General features: G+C 47.3%; 1 protein-coding gene across 5 annotated transcripts in view; it reads left to right on the top strand.

Annotated features, from left to right (window-relative positions):
- LOC140427995 (limbic system-associated membrane protein-like) overlaps positions 1-23832 on the top strand; it is a 1212363-nt gene that overhangs the window by 736303 nt on the left and 452228 nt on the right. The gene's annotated exons all lie outside the window — the stretch shown is intronic.

The following is a 23832-nucleotide window of genomic DNA, read 5'->3' as shown; positions in this document are numbered from 1 at the left end:
GTCGGGAAGGTAGGTGGCTTGATTCATGCCGGCGGGACTGGCATGACAGCAGCAGGACTTTGCCCCATCGTGGGCCGGAGAATCGTCGGGAGAGCCCGCTGACCGGCATGGCGCGATTCCCGCCCCCGCCGAATTTCCGGTGCCGGAGAATTCGGCGGCCGGCAGGGGCGGGATTCACGCCACCCCCCCGGCGATTCTCCGACCCGGCGGGGGGTCGGAGAATCCCGCCCCAGGTCTCGGTCCTTGTGTATGCCTGGCTCCTAACAATATTCTTTCTACTGGAACTTTTGAACTTCTGTACCAGTGCCTACAAGACCAATTCATCTCTATGTGCCAATCTCATCATGGAAGTAATTTCTATTGGAAAAATGAATTATCTAGCATCAGTCTTCAACCTGCCAATTCTGTGAATAAATACATTGGACTTCTGATTCAGCACTCTGGACTAATTTGAAACACTAATTATTTATTTGGTCTTTGCCCTGCATCTTTTCCTTTCCCTATCCTTCTTTAATTGTTTGAATGTACTGGAGGCTACATAGCGACACCCACTCCATCCTTTGAATGTATGCAAATAAATAAACCCTGTGATTCTTTCCTATCTGGAGTTTTCCATGGAGGTGTTGATAGAAATTGGATCACACCAAGACTGAGAGCTTGGGTTAAATACCCCACTTTTTATGAAGAGGGGAAATCAAAAGCAAAATATCTTTCAGTTGACAGATGAGTGGAGAGAGAAGAAATCAAGCTGTTTAAATTAATCCCTGCCTCCTGCCTATTACATGTATAAAGTTGCCAGAAACCATAGTAAATCTGAGGATTGGGAGCATTTTAGAATACAGCAAAGGAGAACCAAGAAACTGATAACAGAGAGATTAGAATATGAATGTAAACTAGAAAACAATGGAAAACTGGACTGTAAAAGCTTCTTTAGGTGTGTGAAAAGGAAATATTTAGCTCAGACAAATGAGAGGCAGGGGAATTTATAATGGGGAATAGGGACATGACAGAGAAGTTCAATGATTGCTTGGTATCTGTCTTCACTGAGTAAGATACAAGAAATCTCCCAGAATTACAGATCCAATCTAAGCGACTCGGAAGAATGAGTAATCAAAGGAAATTAGTATTTGTAAGAATGTTGCATTGGTGATATTAATGCGACTGAAGATTGATAATCCCCAGACCTAAATATCGCCATCCCGGCATGTTGAAAGACAGAGCTATGGAGGTAATGAATGCATTGGTGGTAATCTTCCAAAATTCCATAGATTTTGGAATGGTTCTTGCAAGTTGGAAGGTAGCAAATGTCACCCTATTATTTAAGAAGAGTGGAAGAGAGGAAACAAGGAACTACAGATGAGTTAGCCTTACACCACTAATTGAGGAAATACTGGAATCTGTTAGAGAGAATGTGATAAATGGAGACATAGATAAAAATGATCTGACCTTACATAGTTAACATGGGAAATCAGATTTAATACACCTGTTGGAGTTTCTTGGGGATGTTCCTTACAGAGTTATGTAGCATGTATTCAGTAAGGGGTCTTTATTGAACTGGGCTTATGATGTCTATTTCCAAATGCAGCAACATAGCATTCGCACATGACTTCAGAAAGTTAGATGTGTCAATCAGACAGCTTACATTTCAAAACTCAAACAGAATTTGAGTTTGCTGCAACTGCATGCTTGTTGGACCTGCATGCTTGTTGAAAACAAACATGCAGGTGCAGCAAGCAGCTCAGAAGGCAAATGGTGTGTTGGCCTTAATTCAAGGGGACCTGAGCACAAGAGCAAGGGTGTTTTATTGACACTGTACAGGGCCTTGTTGAGACTACACCTGAAGTATTGTGTGCAGTTTTGATCTCTTTACCTAAGAAAGGATATGCTTGTCATTGAGAGAGTGCAGTGAAGGTTAACCAGACTGATTCCTGGGATGGCATGATTGTTGTATGAGGAGAGATTGGGTTGACTAGGCCTGTGCTCCCTGGAATTAATAAGAATGAGCGGAGATCTCATTGAAACATATAAAATTCTGACAGGGCTGGACAGACTGGAAGCAAGAATTACGTTCCCCCTGGGTGGGGGGGTCTAGAATAAGGGTTCACAGTCTCAGGATATGGGTTCGGCCAAATAGAACTGAGATGCAGAGAAATGTCTTCACTCAGAGGGTGGTGAACCTGTGGAATTCTCTACACCCTAAAGCTGTGGAGGCCGAGGCACTGAAGACTCCAGAAGAGGTAAGTTAGGTGAAATGGAGGTGTCCAGAGGCCGTGGTAGGGTCACTGAGGGCGGGTTGAATGTTTGGGGCTGCCTTTAAAAATGATATCCTCATCCAACTAAACTGTGGCTCGACAGGACGTTCCTCGCTGAGGCCAAAAACAATGGGAAAGTGCCGTTGAATAGCACAGTCTTTCTCAGCATTGCTGGTGCCAGGAAACAGTCTGCTAAACGATCCATTCAACAGCTTTAACTCAATTCTGCTGAATTGCAGCCTATGTTTCCAATTGATAAAAGGGAGTCGGTAGATGTAGTGTGCTTGGATTTTTAGAAGGCTTTTGATAAAGTCCTCCACAGGAGGCTGGTTAGCAAACGTAAGGCGCATGGGTGTGAATGTTATATTATTCTGTGGAATACACTTGTGGCTATGAGTCTGTGTGAGACTATTATAATTAAACTGAATACAGTTCATTTGCAGGGTTGAGGATATCCAAAGGATATAGGTGTGGAATTCAGGCATTGAAATAAATATTGCCAAGTTGAAACTTCTGTCACATTTGTATGTCAGAGTTGGCATCTTGTGAGAAACTGCAGCTGTAGTATTGCCTCTTAAATCTTCCAAGTGTACTGATGATAATTGTGTCAACGCACATATAAATTGTGTAAATATATTATAGACTGTGGAGGGGACAATTTATATTTTATTGACACTGCATAGAGCTTGGGCAAACATTTTCCAAAGCTAGAGCCCACATCATCAGAGTGGTTTCCGAGTCGGAAGGCTGCAGCAATATTGTCAAGAGAAAGCAGTTAGAAGCCAGCAAGTGGGGGAAGCAGCCTGTTGAGGGTGGTGTGTTACCTCCATGCTGTTAGCCCTATCTGGGGCACCAAGAGTGCCATTTAGAGATGGAGATACCCTCAGAGGGCAAAATATTTAATGAGCTGAGCAGGCAGGCATTGCCGAACAGAGGAGAAACCTGTGCAGGGCGGCATTGAAGGCCGCCCTTTGCTGTTTTTGCACCTTCCCTGGGCCATGAAGCCTCTAGCTCCAGTAGACGACAAGAGAGTCTGCCTTCCTCTGTGGTGAGGACTGGTGCTGTATACTGTTGTCTAAATGTTGGTGGCCCGATAAAATGATCCTTAATTGGGCCTTTGATTACTCAAATTGGTTGCCCTTCTCTGTTTGGCAGTCTGCTGAGCTGCAGCTGCTTCCATCAATGGAAATTTTGCCAGAGGCAAGCTGAGTTGAGGTGCCATTGTGATGTGGCTTCCTGTTATTTTTCCAGCTCTCCTGCTTCCCAGCCCAGGGCTGTAAACCTACACCCTTTGACTCGAAAGTAGGAATGAATTCTGCCTGGTTCTTTCAGTGCTTGAAAGTAATGTACTGAAAGGTGGCAAGATAGTCAAATACATTGGTGTTCCAGCCTTCTGTTGCACAGAGTGTTAGAATGGAACTCTGTACCAATCATAATAATAATAATCTTTATTAGTGTCACAAGTAGGCTTATAGTAACACTGCAATGAAGCCCCTGTGAAAATCTCCTAGTCGCCACACTCCGGCACCTCTTCAGGTACACTGAGGGAGAATTCAGAATGTCCAATTCACCAAACAAACACGTCGGGCGTCATTCTCCGACCCCCCGCCGGGTCGGAGAATGGCCGTTGGCCGCCGTGAATCCCGCCCCCGCCCCCGCCGAAGTCTCCGCTCCCGGAGATTGGGCGGGGGCGGGAATCCAGCCGCGCCGGTTGGCGGGACCCCCCGCTGGATTCTCCGGCCCGGATGGGCCGAAGTCCCGCCCAGAAACTGCCTGTCCCGCCGACGTAAATCAAACCTGGTATTTACCGGCGGGACCAGGCAGCGTGGGCGGGCTCCGGGGTCCTGGGGGGGGGCGCGGGGCGATCTGACCCCGGGGGGTGCCCCCACGGTGGCCTGGCCCGCGATCGGGGCCCACCGATCCGCGGGCGGGCCTGTGCCGTGGGGGCACTCTTTCCCTTCCGCCTCCGCTACGGCCTCCACCATGGCGGAGGCGGAAGAGACTCTCCCCACTGCGCATGCGCGGGAAACTTTCGGCGGCCGCTGACGCTCCCGCGCATGCGCGGGGAAACTGACAGCGGCCGCTGACGCTCCCGCGCATGCGCCGCATTTCCGCGCCAGCTGGCGGGGCAACAAACGCCATTTCCGCCAGCTGGCGGGGCGGAAATCCCTCCGGCGTCGGCCTAGCCCCTCAATGTTGGGGCTAGGCCGCCAAAGATGCGGAGACTTCCGCACCTTTTTGCCGGCGCGATGCCCGTCTGATTTGCGCCGGCTTTGGCGCCAGTCGGCGGGCATCCCGCCGTTGGGGGAGAATTTCGCCCCTTATTCGGGACATTTGTGGGAGGAAACCAAAGCGCCCAGAGGAAATCATTGCAGATATGAGGAGAACGTGCAGACTCCGCACAGACAGTGACCCAAGCTGGGAATCGAACCCAGGTCTCTGGCACTGCGGAGCAACTGTGCTAACCACTGTTATTCTCCAGGTGTTAAGCTTAAACCTCAATCTGACCATCGAGGTGATACAGAGTGGAGTATGCAAGTAGAAGAAAGAAATAAAGAAAGGACTGATACCTGCAGTTCTTGCATATTTCCTGAAACCAGTTACATCGATTGGCAGCTGTAGAAATCTGGAACGGGTTTGAAAAGTCTAAAAAGGAAGAATAGGAGAAATATCACAAAGTGATGTTCTACGTCACCTCCTCACAGATTTCTTAAAATAAGTGATTCATTATCCATTTAAATGTAATCTTTTTTGTTTCAACGTTGGTGTTATTGTGTTCAGTAGAGGAAATAACAACAGAGATTCTTTTAATGAAGCGTTACATGTAATGTATCCTATATCTATTTCCAAACCTTATGAATGAGTTAAATTGAAGCGTCTGCAAGTTGCCTCTGTATATCCTTCAGTGTATTTGATATCACAAATTGGTGGCTGAGATAAAGATAGGCATTGTAGATTCACAAAGAAAATCACAATCACCATTCCTTCATTGAAGGGAATAAGCTGATCTTTGGACTGAAAACATGTCATTAAAATAGGCCATTAAATATTTACTGAAAGAAACAATGTGAGGTGACATATAAGAGTAAATAAATTGTGTTTGAAAGGATAGCTTTGATTGAGGTCCGCCAATAAAAATAACCCTTCATTTAAAATTGTCCTTATTTGTCCTTGGATACATTCTTGTCTCAAAACTGGTTTACTAAAGCTGATTTTATTCCTGCCTGCAGTTAGGACATTAGTGCTGAGATACAAAACAATATTTTATGTTTCTTTGCATCACACTGTTGCACAAGATCATTAAAATACTTAATGATCTTTAACTTGACTCCTAACGTGCCAAGATGAAAGAGGTATTATTTCAATTCTGAGTAACGAGATGATGTGTCAGTCTCCATTGCACTGCATTGCATTGAATGCAATTTATTTTTTAAAATTCATATCCAGTTCACTCAGAAAGCATCGTCCAGGAACCAATCACTGACTATTGTCAGACAGAATACTTTCCGGTTGCCAGTTAGCCAATCGAAGCAGCTTCCTCCAAAACCGGTCCTAAGATTCACTTGGCACTGAAGAGTTTGGCCTCTCCTCTCCAAACATAAAACCTGGGAACACAATGTCCTGACAAGCAGGCTGCTTCAGCTTGAGTCTTGCCCTTAAAGACACATCCCCATTATGGGTCCACAGACCAAGGTGTTGATCAGTGAAGCCTGAATGCGCCAACAAAAGAGATAAGTTAAATGGGACTGAAATTCCACAGGGAGTGCATCAGAGCTTTTGAAGGGGGCTGATCAAACACCTGTGGAATTTCACCTCCATCAAATAGGAACAAGTCCAACACAGTCAGCCCCTCAAGCCTGTACTACTATTGAACTCCAGTTTTTTATTAACTCCAGTTACCTACCTCGGTTCCATATTCCTTAATAACCTTGTCTCACAAAAATCTATCAACCTCAGTTTTGAAATTTTCTGCTGAACTTACCTCAAAGGCTTTTCGGGTGATAGTTCCAGATTTCCACTACTCTTTATGTGAGGAATTTCATCTTAATGTTTCCCTTGAGCAGCCCAGCTTTAATTTTAAAGTGATGCATCCTGGTTCTGGGTCCCAGCTCCAGAGGAAATGGTTTTTCCTTGTTCCTATTAAATCCTTCAATCAATTTAAACATCTTAATTGGTTTATCTCTTGCCCGCTTATACACCAAAAGAGTATAAATGGACACAAAACCCAGAAAAGTATACATATCTCTGCAGCAGCACACTCTTTCCAGTGTATGTGCCTGCCCGACATTTTAAATTCTTTCCATGTGTTTTGAAGGCGTTCTGGTGTTCAGGTTTGGGGTATTGATATGTAGGATTCTTTATAGCTCAGAATATGTGATGGGACGATTGGAAATGTTTTCAGTAGTGTTTGCAGGCATCTGTCATGAATTATGTTATCCACAATGACATTTACATTGCAATAATTTCTCTGCAGAATCAAATACTCAGAAAATTAACATTGCCTCTCAGCAAAATATGTACCACAAAGGACTGTTCTGCAGCAGATATTACATTTGCAGCAGTACAATCTTGCTAGTGGTTATAACTGGAGCTTTTGAATAGAATGTTCAGAGCCAGCTGTTCCTGATTGTTCCATGAATTGAGTTTGTCTGAAATCTGCCCAGAAAGACAAGTATCATTTTTCAGATTTTTTGACCATTTTTCCATGGAAGGATTTCAATATGAGCTGTTCAAATATATGATTTAAGTTGAAGCTTGCGTTAAAGTAGTTAGCTTTTAAGGGCCAGAGAGTCAGGTTGTGACACTGAAGTCAGATGAAAGCTGATTGATATTCCAATCAGAATTCATTTTCCACAGAGACTGAAGAATGAACAATCTGGTGGCTTCGCACCATAAAAAGAAATATTTTGCACAGATTGTACTCTGTATAGCACCATGACATGTCTAATGTCATTCTCATTATCCTGCTGTTTTTACTTTTAACATATCTCTGATAACATTTCTCTTTTTCATGCCTCCTTACCAACTCCTGCTCTTGTTTGTGGTCATGCATGTCATCATGACCTGCTATTTTGCACTGATACTCATATTTTATCATTCTGATTTGATTTAAATCATTGCAACTTCTTCCAGACATCCTTCCAGATCCCTGTGGCTGGATTCTCTATTTTTGGGACTATGTCCCCACGCCGACATCAAAACCGTGGATTTTCATGCCAGTTAAGGGCCACTTATTCCGAGCCCTGCAGGGGGCCAGCAGGGACCCGGCGTGGATCTGGAAGCTTTTGCTGCAGATACGGGCCCATGCATGCGCAGGGCGGCGGCCTCCAGCGGCCGCGCCATGCTCCATGGCAGACTCAGACGGCGGAGCAGGGCCCTAAAAATAGACCCCACAATCGGCCTCCCGTCTGACCCAGCCCGCCCGCCCAAAAACTGCCAGGCCGCGTATAAGGCCACCCCAGCCCTCCGATCGGCTCACCCTGACCAGGGCAGCCGCGGACTGAGTCCGCAGCCGCCAACTAGTATCCCGACCGGCAGGACCATATTCGATCCACGCCATCGGGACTTCGACCGGTCGGGGGCGGAGAATGGCGGGCTGGGCCTCCAACAATGGCCTCAGGTAATGAAATGTTCGGTGCAGTATACTTCCTGGGTACACTGCTTTTCGGGCCCTGGAGAATCAGGGAACCCGCGCCGGTCCCGATTCCATGCGGGGAACTGAAGTCTCCGCCCTGGCGCCGGCCGCGATTTCGGAGTCGGGGTTTGGAGAATCCAGCCCCTGTTCTTTTGAAGGCTTTTCTGGTGTTACATTTCCTATGATGAAATTGTAAACCAAAATAACCAAATTTACTGAATAACTCTTCCCCCTCACACCCCCCTCACCAAATGAAGAAATTACCAACAAGATTTCACTTTTTGTAGATTTTACACTCAACATGAATCAGAATTATGGGGATAGGGTGGAGGTGTTGACCTTGGGTAGGGTGCTCTTTCCAAGAGCCGGTGCGGACTCGGTGGGCCGAGTGGCCTCCTTCTGCACTGTAAATTCTATGAATCAACGTAAATTAAATGGGGATAAAGAGGCAAAAGAGACTTTAAATAAAAGGTGGATTTCTCTTGAAATAGTTAACACAAGAAAAATACATCTTATGCAACCACAACATTCACATCAGTTCTCACATAAATGTGGCACCGAATGCTCAGTCTTTATAACTTGATCAATTCAGTTCTCAGATCTCATTCCACCAGAAGTCCCCAGGCACTGTTAATACTAACAAGGTGCAGATCTCTGAACCCTCTCACTTGGGCGATGTCACTCTCGATGGCATAACCTTCCATAGTTCCTTCTCAACCAACCTGTTCTGTTTGCTTTCTCTTTCTCGCCGCAATTCAGTGGACTGAATTTGAAGCCCGCTGAACGGCATGTTTAACGGGATGTTTCTTGGCAGCTGCAACGGCACTTTGCTGGATTTATTTGGCCTTGGGGAGATTCTCTCCAGCGAGGCTGCACCTAGAGGGATTTCCTGCTGGCGAGCTGAAGCAGAAAGGCTCCTCGCAGATTGGGGTGCCGTTTTGTCCCCTTGGTTTTTTGATTTTCCTTCACCCCCCCCCCAAAAAAAATCTAGGGAAGAGCCCATCACCCCCCTCTACTTGGTTATTGGAGGGCTGGCGGATGTGGTGCCGGCGGATCAGCTGGCGAGCCTTCATTTGCAGCAAGAAGCCCGTGGGGCCTCATTAAGTGGACCAATTAATGTTGATTAGCGCTGCCGGCCTCACTGGGCCGAGCGGCGGTAAGCTCGCCGCAGTCCCGCTCGCTACCACACATCCAAATCTTTCAGGAGAAACGCGTCCTCAGCTTAACTATCAAAATCAGATCAGCATTTATTCTTTCAGTAACAAATTAATATATGTTTAGAATCAAACTCACCCACCAAAAATCTGATTGCCTCACTCCATTACAGAACTTACTTGTATGTACAGGCCTGGTTGCTAAGAAAGGCTTTTCTCAAATGTCGTGGAGTCATTATCCACAAACATTGCAGACTCCGTAGCTCCATTAGCAAACTTTTGTACATTTATTCATGGGTAGCCTGTTAGCAGCTGGGGAAATATTAGAGGGTTTTCATCACAGATCTCTGGTAATTGCCTGCTAGATTTCCATTATCACAAACAGAATGACATTGTGAAAAAAATCATATTTCAAAAATGTATGTTCCCACAGTTTCGTCAGCAATTATAAATTAAATGAAAAATAGGATTTTTCCCATTTTGCAAACAAGAGATGAGTGAAACACAATTTCATTTGGTTTTAAGACCTCCAGCGTTTTCTGAGCTATGTCTGTAACAATGGTTTCGCAACACCAAATATATCACAATCGTATGTTACTAAAAATGGTTTGCAGAAATATACAGTGTGACTGTGTTCTGCTGAGCTGTTATAAACAGCTAATCTAATATTTCCTTTTGTGGCTCAGTGACATACTTTGTTTTATAATGCCCCTATGAAACACCACGGGATGTTTTATTATGTTAAAGGTGCTATGTAAATATCTTCTGCTGTTGTTGTACTGGTGCTGCATTACCAAACTATTAAGATTGCTCTCCGTTTCGAGAAAGAAAACATTGGTTCAACCCAGTCATTAATCTTGGTGCAAATCAGTGTTGGTTACTCAAGCAGTGTGGCAACTATCAGGGGACTGCAAGTAAGTATGGACATATATAATACTGTGAACATATTCTACAATGAGCATTGGCACCTACATCAGTGCTTGTGACATTTGTGAACTCCATTGCTAAACGTAAATATGAAGGTCAATTTGAAATATATACTTTCACATTTTAGGAGAGGAGTGTGTAAGGATTAAGGGAGATGTGTCCTCGTCATCAACAGAGGACAGGAAAGAGGTGGTGAGATAACTCCAAGTTAAGACCTAATGCCCTATGGTGGGATGAAATTGGCTTTACAAATGGGGTAGAGCAGGGTTTTTCAAAGTGCGGGTCACGACCCGCGGTCATGGGTCACGGACGGGTGACAGGAAGGCCGTTGAATGATCGATCGCAGCGTACCCACAGTGATCCCAATCTGATCCTGGGAGAAGCGCCCAATGTCTGCTATCAGCATATTTATTAAAATGGCCTGAGCCACACTGTTCAAGCCAGGGTCGGTCTTCAGTCCCATCACTCTTCTGAGCAGAGGTGCAGTAACAATCCTTCATGCCGTGAAGCAATTAGTGTCCTTTTACATGCTAAATTCAGAAGATGGCTCATGATGGAGGCTTAGTTCGGCATGTACCAGAGCAGGACAGTTTCCTGGCATCGCTCAAGCAAGGGACAGATGGGCCTCCGGACTGTGCAGCATGTTGTCAATGTGAGACACCTGACAAAGTTCTGCAGCGCCAGGGAGAGTTAACCAATGGGACTCTGGATACATCAAAAGCTCAAGCAAATGTTATTGAAAGGACTAAACCTATCTGTCATTTTATGCCGGAGGCAGCTCACGTTGAGCGTAGCACAATTCAAGACCATGGCCCAGACTCTGCAATAGATGATGGTGGAGAAGGTTCGATGATGCCCCAGAAGATTATGCAGATGAACATCGGTCACAGGGGAACACCCAATTCCCAATAGCGATCAAAGATCAAAGTCAGAAGTAGATTTGTCAGGAGGTGGAGTTGGAATGTTACAGTCAGCAGATCCTGGAGTCAGCAGCATCCCATCAACGAACAGGACACAATTAACGCAATGTGTTTAAATTGTTGCTAACTTTTGGTTGGTTCAATTTGCTCTGTTTTATAACCTTTGCTCTAGAGTCGCCAGGTATCTTTATGATACCGCCACGAGGTTCAAGTTCAAGTACTGATCAATAACTCAACACACCAATTAGTAAGGTTCAAATCAAAACACATTTATTATACACAGTCAATCGCTACTCATGCATAAATTCTACTTAGTAAATTATCTCTATCACTAACAGGCCTATACTTAGCTTTGGACTGGCCCACCAGGTCAGGGGAACAAATGGCCTATCGTTCGGGTTCTGAAACTGCAGGATTCAAAAGCTGGTATGGACTGGTAGCAAGGAGCACCTATCTCGTAGTGTGCGTTGACTGGAGACTTACTTGGTTGATGCGGCAGCTTGGGCAGTTCACTCTCAAGGGTTGATTCGCTGCTGAGTGACCCTGCCAAGAAGACCGATTTGACCTTGGGGACTCTACTTTATAGTCCCCAGGGGCTTCCCGCCGTTCGGGGTGGACCCCATACCTGGTTCCAAGTGATTGGACTACATTCCGATCACTTGGATCGATTTCTCCAATACTGGAGTTGTTCCCTGATCGCTGGGCGGTCCCTGAGTGTCCGTTGGCCTTCCTTTGTCTTGGCTCCTGCTGGCGCCGAGGAATCTGGCTTGGCCTTATTCACCTTAAATGTTTCCATTGTACCCGGGCATCGCTCATTAGTATGCAGATGGCTGTGAGTTTCAGTGCTGTCTGGGCTTTTGCAAGTTCTAATACACAGGATTTCTGCACTTGCTAGTTTTGCCTGTGTTGGCTGAATTTCCCTGTAGCCTTTGTGGATCTCCATTTTAAGTCAGGAAGTGGCCAACCCAGGTGGCTACACACCCTCCTTGTGATCCCTAACACAAAGCGTGAAGGATCACATAACTGCGTTGTCTTCATTTCCTGACCCAGCGAGCACTCTTCCTGGCCTCTACACTGACCATAGCTATGCAAGACATTTTTAACTAACATTCTAAGTGGCGCTATGTCATAAAGGGGTATGCATTACAAAATTTAAAAAAACGGTACCTCTAACTATCTCTCATAAACTACACTCACTCAAACATTCAATCATACTAACTTCCTAACAATACAAAAATAAAAGCAGCATTCACATTTTTCCTGGCTTGGCAGTCAATCACAGGGTTGTACAATCTTTCCGTCGTAAATGAAACACATTTTTTTTTAATTTACAAAAAGAACGCAAATTAATGTCCTTTATTATAGATTGAGGGGTTCGGGGTCCTGGTGATAACCGAACATATGGGATCTTATCCTGTATACCAGGGTGCGAGCGCGGTAGGCTCTCCTTCGCCATTTCCTCATACGGATAGTCTGCACGATGCTGCAGAGTATCGCCAATGCTAATAGGGATTCAACTGTGTAGGAAAGGGAGCTTATCACACCATGATGGTGTGGTGTTGCCTGTTACTAGGCTCTGGGTGCTATGGGGAAGTGAATCATTAACGGCCGGGGGGGGGGGGGGGGGGGGGTTGGGGTCAGAGGGTTCGTGTTCGCGCTCAACCGAATACACATTATAATGGTGATGATCAACACGGAGGATGTCCTCATTGTTCTTCTTCTTTCTCTTCTCTTCTTTTCTTTCCTTGGGGCTTCTGGAGTTCTGTGGGATCAAGCATAGTTTCTGTTACTATCTTGGTTAATATCTCGTATGTTAGTATGTCTGTCCTTTCGTGCCGATTTCCCTTTACAATTTGTCACCATATGTGACTCCCTCATTTTTGTTTTTTAAACCGAATATTCCGGACAAGACACACTTAACAAATACTGAAACAGTGCAAGCCGTCTCACAGGCTGTGCGATTTACCATCCAAATGTTTGAGGATGTAAATAGCATGGGGATGGCAACCTAAGGGTTGCCGGAAAACAAAACAAAACTTTTTGAACCAAGAGTGCCAAAATGAGGTGCATATGGGCCGCGACGGGTAAGAATTGGATGGAATCCCTGGGTAGGACGGTGACCAATGCCGTGTGTGCTCTACCCAAGTGCAGCTGACCAGAGGGGGGGTCCTCAGGCAGGGCGGAGACCAATGCCGTTTCTCCACTGCCTGAGCAAACGGCAAGATCGGGCAAAAATGTAGTCATCGTGGGGGGTTTCTGTAATGGTTCTACCGTCGAACCAGAAGAGCAGTTATGAACGGGAGCTGGCAAGCTCTCAGCAGTTTCTGCCGATGAGCGTGCTGGCAAGTTTTCATAGGTTTCTGCCGACAAATATGGCGTGGGGCCGTGAAAGTTTTTTTTTCCGATCTTACATACAACACATAAAAATAACAGTAACAAACAAACATTGAACAACATGCTGCAGGTTCCATCAGAAAGGACACCATTTTTTTTTCAAGCGGTTCCTTTTAAAACTTCATCTGGACACCTCAGTTATCAGTTGCGAACAGGCTCGCAAAGGGGTTCTCGTTTTGGGAGTCAGACTCAAAGTCATCCTCTTCTCCCGGATGCCATACTCTCAAATGTATAAGGGCTGATAGGGCTGCATGGTGCGATTTGGGGTCCATCTCGTCGTTCTGGACGAGGCTGTATGAATTGTCACGGTGCCAGAAAGTTGTATCTAATTCTGTGGGGATGGAGTCGGGGTCGTAATCGTAGGGCGGTGGTCTTTGGTAGGGTTTGTTGAGGAATATGATCAGGAAGGAATCACTCGAATCGTGTTCAGATTCGCTGGGTGTGGGTCCTGTTGCATGGGGATAGTAGGGAGGCGTGCTGTGGCCATTGTCTGTGTCACAGTCGCTGTCTCTGCTGCTGCTGTCCGTGGGCGTTCCGGGGCGGAGTCTAGAGTTCGGGGGTGAAGTTGAGGATGAGTCCGTGGATGGGGTGGACGTGTTGGGGAGGGCAGGGATATGTTGGCTGTGGGCGGGGCATGGTCTGCTGCGTCGAGCATGACGGGATGTGCGTGGTTGGACTGTGGGCCATATGCCTTAAGCTGGTTAATATGGAACCACGCAATCTTTCCGTTGGGGTACTTAATTTTATAGACGGAGGGGCTTACTTTGTCCGGAATGGAGTACGGACCCGAATATTTAGGTGAGAAGAATGTGCTGGGGTTATAGATGGAGAGCATGACCTGCTGTCCTACCACAAACTCAGTCGCATGCACTGTCTTGTTGAAACAGGCCTTGCTCTGTTTCTTTCTTGTGCCTAATCTTACTGCAGCTGCTAGCTGAACCGTTTTCACATTTTCAACTAACTGTTTGACTGCGTTCTCGTGTGTGAGGGCCGTCACTTCGGGGCTGGTCAAGTCCAATCCTAATAAAAATTCAGTGCCTTTCATGGGACGTCCGGTCATGAGAGTGTGTGGGGTGTAACCTGTGGATGTTGAAATAGTATTTCTCAAAAACATCGGCGCAAAAGGGAGGACTGAATCCCAAGTGGTGTTGTTTTGTTGGACCATTTTTCTGAGGGTGGCTTTTAGGGTCCGATTCATGCGCTCCATGATACCACTTGACTGGGGGGGTATGCGATGTGGAATTTTTGGGTAATGCCAAATATCGTGAGGACGTTCTTCATGACACGTCCAGTAAAATGGGAACCTTGGTTGGATTCAATGCTGCGGGGGAGTCCCCATCTCGTAAAGATGTGGTGGGTTAAGATCTTTGCGGTGGTCTTTGTCGTGTTCGTTCTGGATGGGAATGCCTCTACCTATTTCGTAAAAGTGTCTATGACAACTTATACGTACTTGTAACCATTCCTGCAAGGGGGCAATGGTCCTATAAAATTGATCTGGAGGTTAGTCCAGGGGCCGTTAACGGGGCGGGTGTGACTAAGCTGAGCCTTCTTTGCGTATCTGTCCGGATTGTTCTGGGCACAGATAAGGCAATTCTCAACGTAGTGCGTTACATCTTCTTTTAAACTTGGCCACCAACAGAGCTGCCTGAGGTGGGCTGTAGTGGAATCAATTCCCTGATGTCCATGACTGTCATGGAATAAACAAATAAGTTGATTCCTGTCCTGTTCAGGAACCACATAAAGGGTGTCTTTTAACACCACACAGTCATGTGTTGTCAGTGCATTTTTAAACCTATCATAGGGTACTGTAAATTGTCCTTTTAAAATCTCCCTGAGATTGCTATCCTGCTTCTGGGCCTGGGTCTTGCCGGTTACCGGTGAGAGACCTTCAGGTTACCGATGAGTCTGCTGGTCAGTGTGTCCTGGAACGGTTGATATAATCCCTTCCCTTGTGTACATGCACATCTCTCCAGATTATAAAACTAGTCTCACTCACCACATCTCCAAAAACGAAATGTACAAAAAATTGATAGAAAATCAGCTTAGAGTTTAAGAAATTGAAATGTATTTATTTTTATCCACTTGCAATGATAAATGAAATCCTTTTGTCATAAATTTTATTTTCGTAGACTGTACTGAGCTGATTTGCAGACAAAGATTGAGATTTGGTCATTGTATGGAATTCACGCATTGGTTCCAACACAAGGGGGGCAGAGGAATAGATGCAATAGGTGTGTAAGAGAGAGTTATTACACAGTTTGTGTGTCTCGGTGTGGGTGTGAGAGAGAGAGTTATGGCACAAGTTATGGCCGGCGTGGGTCCCGAAGGTCGGACGGTTGGCAAAAGTGTGTCCCGGGAAAACAAATTTGAAAAACACTGGGGTACAGTCAACTTTGTGGCATCAATACATTAAAGTACAGTTTCAGAGTCAGTACTGGAAAAAGAGTAAATTCAGGATCTGTTAGGGAAGCAGATTATCTTTGGATGTTGAACGGTGACCTCGGGTGTTCATGGTAGATGCCTGCGGGTCCAATGTACCAGAAGACTGAGGAAGAGTAAGGGAATGAAACCAAAGGACTGTTTCAGGACTGTTTCAAAAAACCAAGGAAGGAAGATATAAACCTTCAGGACCAGTGCAGTTGATATGAGGAAAAGCTGCATGGAAGTGTGGGGCAGGAGCAGAAATACTGGGGCGAATTCGCCATTTGGGAGATTATGGGTGGGATGCTCCATTAGCCAACACCAAAATCAAGAAATGGTAGGTGCCGATTTGACGCCAAATCACGATTCTCCGTCACCTCAAAAACTGCGACAATGCGTTTCACTCCGCACGTACAGTAGACACCGTTTGCATATCATTAGTGGGCCCGACCCGGTACTCTCCAGGGCCTCTGCAATTCTCCACCTCCGATAGGCCAGGTTCCCGATGGTGTGGTTCACTTGTGCTTATAAAATTGTGAAACCGGTGTGGCGGCTGCTGAGGGAGAGAGAGGGGTCCGGAAGGTGGCCAACATGGCCATAATGTGCTGACAGTTGTGCTGCTGGCCGCAGGTCTTCTGCCAGGGCTGGGGGGAGTAGTAGGGGTGGCCAGGAGGTGGGCTGTGTGGTTGGGGTGGACGTGCACAGAGCACCATTGCCAATAGCCGCAGCCGGCAAGGCAGCCATGCAGCTGTGCACACTGCTAACAGGCTACTTTGAACCTGGTGCCATGGGCGTATTGGTGTCCCCCTAGGGCACCCCCCTGGGTGCCCTCTAGCCCTAGGCGACCATCAGCTATATTGGCATGCTCCAGCACAACCAGTGCCATATTTTTTGGCTGGGATAAGTGTGTGTGGGGAGTGTAACGTGTAAGTGCGGCTGCAGCACCTCAGCCTCTCGAGTGTCGATCACGGACCCGCCAAATCCCGGACCGTTTTTCATTGGAATCGATTGTGTTCCAAGCGACACCGGTGCTAGCTCCTCAACGGTAATTAAAGGTACCCCCACAGAGACCCTCTAACTAAAGGGACCCCTCCACACAGCACCCTGACTGAAGCCCCCCCCAGAATAGAGACCCCTGTCTGGATGCTTGAGAGCAGTCCAGACAGGGGCAGTGGAAGTAATTGCAGCTGGATCACTTACCTGGAGGCTCCACGTATCCATTCCTCGAGGAAGAACAGCTGTGACCTGTGTTTCAACCCCGCAGATCCATTAGCTGCCATTCCTAGTTTTCTAGCTGTGAGCTGTGGCTGACAGCTTCCACAAACCAGCTGCGGCCTTGATTCATTCAGCTCCCTTCATAATGCCTTTAAGTGGTGAAACCCCAACATTTGCAAACATTGACCACAACAAAAAAAGGTCAAGCGTCTTCCGGACAGGGGTCTCTTTTCTGGGGGTGGGGTCCCTCGAGGGTGCCGGGTCTGCTAAATCATTAAGACCCATTTGCATTCATTTGCATGCTCCCACTAACGCGCAATCATGGACCTCAATACCAGCGCCAGCGAGGAGTGTTCAAGCACTGCATTCAGATCAGCGCCCATCAACGTCTGGTGGCAATCCCAAATTTGCGATTCGCCGCTGCATCATGGACCACGATACCGGCGTTGGCCGTCGAAAAATCCACCCCACTACCTTTGCAATTCAATTCAACCCATATGATGGAAGAGATCCGAAGGACTGAGTGGAGATTGTGACCACAGGAAATGAGCTGAAAACAAAAGGTGGAGACCATTCATTAGAAAGGAGTAGAATATAAACAGTAGGTACAGATCTGAGCTAGTTCTGTGTAGAATGAAATAATCTTAACAGGAGGATATTGAGTTTGAGGAGCAAAGAACTGATGATTTGGAGATGCAGACCTTGTTCCAGAAGAAAGGATGCCCCACAGAGAGCTGAGTCTCAGTAGAAAATGTGTGAAGTCCCAGTAAAGCTCAGAATTTGATGGAGAAATTGTTTTTAACCCAGGGAAAAACTTCTGTCCAGCACCCAGCACCACAGCAGGGTAAATCTGAGAAGCCAGCACTAAACTCCAGGCCTGAAGTTCAGCAGTTAATGGTGGGGTGAATACTAAAGATTCAAATAGGTACACGATCTCTGTAACCTATTGAAAATGGAGCCGAGCTTCAAATCCCATTTCTCATTCATACCTCATTTGTAGCATCACTGAATACCGCATCCATGCTTTCTTTCTCTCACATATTGAGTTGCAAAATACCCTGTTGGCAATCCAAGATCCTACTTATTTCAATCTCAAAATCGCCTGTAACTTTGCAACATGCATCGATCACAACTTTCCTCCATTTTTTACCCCCACTGGCCCTTGTCTGCCAATGCACTGAATTCAAAATCATTGCAGACACCTATACAGTCCTTCTTACACCTGTCCCACTCTGTCTCTGTAACATTTTCTAATCTTGCTTCCTGACCCTTCCCATTCAGTCCTCCAAGTCTGGCCCGACTGTGCATACTACCCTCCTGACATTCCTAACTTGTTGAAGAGCTTCCAGCCACCTAGGGGGGCAATTCTCCGGAAATATTTTGATGTGTTTTAGCGAGCAGGAACTGCTGTGAGGTTCCCGGTGCTCGGCCCATCGAGGCCGGTAACGCTATTCAACATTAATTGGTCCACTTAACGAGGTCCCACGGGTTTCTCGCCACAAATGAAGGCTCACCAGCTGATTCACCGGGACCGTGCTTGCCAAACCCCACTAAGGAAATTGAGCAGCACTTAAATAGCACTTTCATAGCCAATCCCAGTCAGCTTGCAACCATGGCGCCAAGAAATCCACCCCAAGATTTGGTGATGCGGACCTGGGGAGATTCCTAGATACGGTGGAGGCCAGGAGGGGTGTCCTATTCCCCCGAAGGTCGTGGAGGGTGATCCACAGGGCAACCCGTGCTGCCTGGTATGAGGCGACGGCAGCTGTCAGCTCGGGGAGTGTGACCAGGAGGACTGGCCTCCAGTGGCGCCAGAAGGTCACGACCTACACCGGGCAGCACAAGTGAGTAGACACGCCCTCCCCCCCCCACCCTCCAAGACCTTTTCATCCCCACGTGAGCATCTCCCCCCCATTTCCTGCGGCCCTCAACCCTCCCTTCGCCATCCCTCTCCTCTCCGTTCAACCTCCAAATCTTCCTTCACACACACCCCACCACACCCCACCACTGAGAGTGGCTAATGATGCCCTCTCTGTGTCTCCGCAAGAGAAGCTCTCGCACGATCGTCGGGAGGGGGCCCAGACTAGCGGCAAGGTGCCAGACTTTAGAATCCTCACCACCTTCGAGGAACGGGCCCTGGAGGTGACAAGGTGACAGAACGGTCATAAATGCAGAGGTTGGCGGAAGCCGCAGAGGTGAGTTCCACCGGGACCCACCCGGAGGACCTCTCAAACGTGTGCTATTACTGCCTTACTGATGACCCATCTGTCCCACTGACCACATGTTCATTCTCCCGCAGGTGCTCCAGCTGACTGCGCCAGCCCATCTGGGGAGGCCCCTTCTCCAGCCTTCCTGGAGAATACCTCGGAGGAGAGGTTCCAGGAGGACACGATCGATGCGTCACAGCTGTCTTCCCCACCCTCCAACAATGCAGATCCACACACCTCGATGGGAACCATCAGTGGTCAGGCTTCTTGGGCACAATCCGGTGAGCATCACTCAACTGCTGATGCACATCAGATGGAGGCAGGAACCCCCAGGCGAGACAGCAATCAGAGGTCTGCTGGATCCCAGGATCCAGCTTGGTCCCAGCCTGATGCTGAGCCTCTGGTACAGGGTTACCTGGAGCTGATGGAGATGATAGGGTGCGGCCGGGAAAATCAGCAAATTCATAGCCGCTTGGAGGAGTCCCAGAGGCTACGAACGCAGGAGATGTCACTGGCAATGCGTGGCACCAAGGCCATCAGTAAGGCCGAGGATGTCGACACCTTGGTGCACACGCTGGGCAACCGCCAGGGCTGGCAGAACCAGATGATGCATCGGCAGCCGGGGCTCAAACCAGCTGCCCCTTTCACACCGAGGTGAACTTCGGGGCCCTATGGGCACCGAGCGGGAAAAGAGGGTGCCAACCTGGACCCTTCCCATTGAGTGGGGCTGGTGGCCACCAGTTCCTCCAAGTCTACCCCTTTGATGAGGACACGTCGCAAAGTCAGTACACGGGACATGACAGCACAGCTGTTAGGGTTGCCCCTTGAATGGGTACACACGATCCAGGGGTTGGCATGCTGTTGCCATGCACGGATGGTCACCCAGTGCCTCCCCCCATGCACTTACCACTCCTTCCCCCTGCCTGTGACGGCACACCACTCTGGAGGGTGCCCACCACCCAGCGATGGGCCCCCACCCACCCCGTCGAGCACTGGGATGGCAAGCCCATCATCACCGGGCTCTTTGCCTGTGAGCAGAGACGATTACTCACCTCCTAAGCTCACCACAGCAGCCCGTCTGCCAGTTTCACGTTTTTCAAAAGGAGTACTAATTGGCGCGAGTGTGACCACTTGCTGGGGAGGCTGATAAATCGTGGGAGGCCATTGGATATGGGATCGCTCCCGTAAATAGTATGGAATTGGGGCTTAAGTGGTGATAATTGGTTTCTTGCTATGGCGAAATCCCAATTTCGCCTACGGGAGCATAGAATCATAGAATTTACATTGCAGAAGGAGGCCATTTGGCCCATCAAGTCTGCATCGGCCCTTGGAAAGGGCACCCTACCTAAGCCCACACCTCCACCCTATCCCTGTAACCCAGTAACTCCACCTCACCTTTTTTTTGGACACTTAAGGGCAAGTTAGCATGGTCAATCCACCTAACCTGCACATCTTTGGTCTGTAGGAGGAAACCAGAGTGCCCGGAGGAAACCCATCCAGACATGGGGAGAACGTGCAGACTCCGCACAGACAGTGACCCAAGCTGGGAATCGCACCTGGGACCCTGGAGTTGTGAAGCAATTGTGCTAACCACTGTGCTACCGCGCAGACCGGTTGCATCGCAAACTGTTTGGTGCGGTTCTTGTTTTCAGCCTCTTCCGCAATTCACCGGCCTCAATTTACTCGAGCAAGAGCGCAACGAGGCCGGAGAACCGCGCCCACGATCTCTTTCTCGGTTCTTCATCCTTAAACCTCCTTGCCCTACCACGTTCTTTCCTGCCTTTAAAAGCCTTCAACAAATCCATGGTGCTTTCAGCCATTCCATTTTTGTTGATCCGTTCATTCATATATGAGGCATTTTGAATATTATGTTGTATTAAATTCTGTGCACAAATATGAATTGTTTATTACTTCATGAAAGTACAGAGCAAGTGCATTGTTGGTGATAAACTCATAATTCTGTTCCAGAAAGAAACGGGATGAAAAATAAATTCAGTTTCCCTACTATTTTGGTTTCTTTGAACAGTTTTTGCAATTCTGATGTGCACAAACTCCCTCTGTGGAACCAATTTTTGATCAAACCAAATTTATAAAATGTATTTGAACCCAGAATTGTTGAATTGATTAGCTTAGTAAAATCAATCCACCTCAGTTCAGAGCCAAAGCTGAGTCTGCAAATCACACCTCTGACTTGTAAAGAAAAAGTGACAGGAATGCTGTGATATTTCTACCAATATCTCAGGAATTCTCTCATATTTCCACCAATATCTAATCTCGGCTGATACAGAAAAATCAGTTCACTCTGCTGTTCATGAAAGAACTAACTAATCAAAGGAAAACGCTTAGATGCCCATTAGTGAAAGCAATTAACTTCACAATTACACAGCAGTCACAGCACAGAAACAGCTACCCAACTAGTCTGTGCCATCTTTACCCTCCAGACGCGCCTTTTGTCACCTTACTTCATCTTACACTATCTTCAAATGATGAGGTGAAGAGATTATTAATCATGCTAATTTTACTTATTTTACCTGACATCATCAGTGTTGTAATTGGTTTATAGTGTTCCTGTGTGGTGGCTGTGGTATGTGCATGTGTGTGTACACATTGGAAAAAGATTGAAAATTGGTTGTGAAGCCATCCAGTGTCAAATATTGTACCACAATCATGCTAGCCAATACTACAACAGCAAACAATTACCGGTGATAAATCTTTAATAATCAGTATATGTGTATTTTGAGGTGAAGTGGGCAGCTTTTATGCATTTGAGAAGCCATTGCGAGTATTCCAATAACCTGGCCAGGATTCTCCCCTACCCGGCGGGGTGGGGGGTCCCGGCGGGATGGAGTGGCGGGAACCACTCCGGCGTCGGGTTGCCCCAAAGGTGCGGGTTTCTCCGCACCTTTAGGGGCCAAGCCCTCACCTTGAGGGGCTAGGCCCACGCCGGAGTGGTTGGCGCATCGCCGGCCAGCGGGAAAGGCCTTTGGCGCCACGCCAGCTGGGGCCGAAAGGACTTCGCCAGCCGGCGGAAGCCCGCGCATGCGCGGGAGCGTCAGCGGCTGCTGACATCATCCCCGTGTATGCGCAGGGGGGGGGTCTCTTTCGCGTTGGCCATGGTGAAGGCTATGGCAGAGGCGGAGGGAAAAGAGTGCCCCTACGGCACAGGCCCACCTGCGGGCCAGGCCACCGTGGGGGCAACCCCCAGGGCCAGATCGCCCCACTGCCCCCCCAGGACCCCAGAGCCCGCCCGCGCCGCCTAGCCCCACCGGGAAGAGAGGTGGTTTGATCCTCGCCGGCGGGACCGGCATTCCAACAGCGGGGCTTCGGCCCATCGCGGGCCGGAGAATCGCGGGGGGGGGTGGCCCTCCGGCCGGCGTGGCGCGATTCCCGCCCCTGCCGAATACCCGGTGCCGGAGAATTCGGCAACCGGCGGGGGCGGGATTCACGCCAGCTGCCGGCGATTCTCCGACCCGGTGGAGGGTCGGAGAATCCCGCCCCCTATTTTCTGATGTACTATGCATGTGTAATAAGTTTATTGTCACTAAGATCATGATAGTCGTTGTACACCTTAATTGTATAAAAAACAAGGAGGAAAGGTTCTTTCCATTTCAGAACAAAACACATAACAAAACATAACATAGTCAGTTCCTGCCTGGAATTAGAGAAGAGGAACAGACCCTTAAATCTGTGCCGTCATTCATTTATTGTAGCTTAACTGCATTTACTCTCCTGTCTAGGCTGCATATCTCTTAACACCGTTATCTAACAAAAATCAGTAAAAAGGGCTGGCTTGATTTAATTTTTTGTTTCAATGTTAACTGTGGCTTAATCACTCATTTTCAAAATAATTTTTGTTAATTTTCTGTCATTAAAAAGCACAAAGTGCAAGTCACTCCAGCAGAAAGTTCCTCGACACTCCGATATTACTCAATTAACACAATTTAAATGTAAAATTACAGTTAGCTTTTCCCTTGCTCCATCGCACCTAATCTACTGCATCAGCTTAGCTCCCCCTGTTTACACTACATGACCCTTCAATAAGTGGAGCACTGTGAGCAGTATGGCACCCACTGGTAATGAAATTGCTATTCCAGGACTGTAGGATGTACCTCCCTTTTAATTCTACAGCAGTCAATTGTATACCTGCTTAATTGCGTAAGAGTTTGAAGTCTCTAATTTTTCTTCCATTTCCCTTGCAACAGTAACATTATTAATCAAATAGACTTGCATGAAATGTGTGTTTGCATATGAAATTCTGCCTTTGGATTGAGTTGCACCTGCTTATTTGCATCTTGTCTTTGGAGTCTTGATCTAATCAATGTCAGTCAGAGGCATCTATATTTTTGAGAGCTCTCAAGGACACAAAAGTACAAATAAAGTGAAATGTCAATCCATTTGGCTTCACAAGATGCCGACAGGCCTGCATTGGGATTTTTTTTCTTTTATCCCTCTCTCTCCTCCCATTTCCCCCCTTTTCTTCTGAAGGCAGTGTTTCTTGCTTGAGTACAGCTCCAAAGACATCTAGCACCTTCATGGCTGAACATGGAGAGAAGTATCAGGCATTCTGACATAGGAGAAACATGGCACTGAGGCAATGCATAAGGGGGTCAGTTATTTGGTACCAAGCAGGATCTTCAAATTGTTTAATATGTGCCAATGCTTAACACATCCCATGTTCTTAATTTCCTTTGCCTAGTTAGCATTTCA

The sequence above is a fragment of the Scyliorhinus torazame genome, chromosome 8, assembly GCF_047496885.1.
Source record: "Scyliorhinus torazame isolate Kashiwa2021f chromosome 8, sScyTor2.1, whole genome shotgun sequence".
NCBI lineage: Eukaryota > Metazoa > Chordata > Chondrichthyes > Carcharhiniformes > Scyliorhinidae > Scyliorhinus > Scyliorhinus torazame.
The sequence above is the reverse complement of the archived record's forward strand: the minus strand, read 5'-3'. Positions and strand labels throughout refer to the sequence as shown.